This window comes from Uloborus diversus, unplaced genomic scaffold, assembly GCF_026930045.1.
Source record: "Uloborus diversus isolate 005 unplaced genomic scaffold, Udiv.v.3.1 scaffold_365, whole genome shotgun sequence".
Taxonomy (NCBI): Eukaryota; Metazoa; Arthropoda; class Arachnida; order Araneae; family Uloboridae; genus Uloborus; species Uloborus diversus.
Genome location: NW_026558533.1, coordinates 33,339 through 34,930, shown reverse-complemented (window position 1 = coordinate 34,930; position 1,592 = coordinate 33,339). Strand labels below are relative to the sequence as shown.

At 32.8% G+C, this 1,592-nt stretch overlaps 1 non-coding gene across 1 annotated transcript; it reads right to left on the bottom strand.

Moving 5' to 3' along the window:
• Nucleotides 1–217: 217 nt before the first annotated feature.
• On the bottom strand, nt 218–290 carry Trnar-acg (transfer RNA arginine (anticodon ACG)). Its single transcript has one exon. It is a non-coding gene; the product is annotated as a tRNA-Arg (tRNA).
• Nucleotides 291–1,592: the final 1,302 nt, after the last annotated feature.

The following is a 1,592-nucleotide window of genomic DNA, read 5'->3' as shown; positions in this document are numbered from 1 at the left end:
CTTTCTTTATGTTCTGTATTTTTCAAAACAATTTTCTAATTCGTTCCTTTGGAAAAAGCTCAGTCATCTTCACTATTTCACTTTGCTCCACATTTCACTACAATGTAACAAAAATAATTAGTTATGAGAAAATACGAGTCAACCAGAATTAGAACCTCGTACAATATAACAAAATGCAACAGTACAGTAACTGCGATATAGCAAAAATGATCAACTTCGAGCCAGCCAGGATTCGAACCTGGAATCTCCTGATCCGTAGTCAGGCGCGTTATCCGTTGCGCCACTGGCCCCTCGGGTCACGATACGATAGTAAGGTAAATTTTCATACAAAATCTGAATGCTTTTGATTCAATGTTAAACTTGCTGGTTTTACGAAAACTTCCTTTGAAGTTTTAGGAGTTCGATTCTTTTTCTGAGTGTTTTTCAAGCCTATGCCTGTGTCTATTTTGAAACATCAAATTTCAGATTTTTTTTTTTTTTTTTTTTTTTTTTTTTTTTTTTGTAAAACGTCAACAAATACGTAGTACTGTTCCAAATTTTCGCTCTGTAAAAAAGTTTCAAATCATGCTATCGCAATTTCAACAAGAAGTTACGTCCAGAAAAACGAGCCAACTTTCCCGTATACCAATATCGACTTTTTATTATCTGCTATCTGATCAATGATGCTCTCAAAACTAAAAAGTTAAAAGTAGCAGACTATTTCGGAAGTAACTTTCTAACATTTTAACCAGATTTCTAGAAATAATATATGCCTCGCTCATCTGAAGAAATAGATGCGTAAAAAAAAAAAAAAAAAAAAAAAAAAAAATCTTTAATCATTTTCAAAAATCCTACTAGCAAAATTTCTTGTATCAACCTTGACAGATCTTGATATTATAATGACGGCGTCAATATTGACGTATTTCATACTGCATAAGGTTGCATAAAGGCTGCCTGCTGACAGCATAAATGGAGTAACATAACAATACTGAGGCAGCATTAATGCAAGATGATTTTTCTTGCATGTCTACCTTTATGCAATACGGAGGCAAGAAATTTTGCTTACTGAAAAGTAAAAAATAAAAATATAAAAAGAATGAAAAATCATAAGCTGATTAAAATAAATGTCAAAAAAAAGTTCCCCTCCGTGTCTAAATTTTTTGCCAAAACAACAGACTCAGGGTCGGAGTCCAACTAATTTTCGGGTGCAGGAGTCGGATTCGGAGTCGACTGCCCAAAAATTCTAAGAGTCGGATTTGGCAGTTGGTCATCATGAGCTATTTTCAACAAAATTTGTTTAAAGTAAATCCATCTTTAAGTTCCGGATCTATATTGTGATTTTTATTATTTTCGCAGTAGGCGAATTTTACGGGGCTCCTTGAATCAGAAAGGAATGGGCCCCGACTGTTGATCCTTCTATTCTGATTTTGAATTTATGATTTGTCTTATCTGTGTACGGTTATAAAACTATTTCAACGGTGTAGTTATTCAGCAGTACTTAATAGCATTCTAAACTACTGGGCTGATACATTTTTCTTTTTAGTTTTTTTTTTTTTTTTGTTTTTACGCAGTCAGGTTTTTTGTTTTTATTTAATAATTTTTTATTTTACACT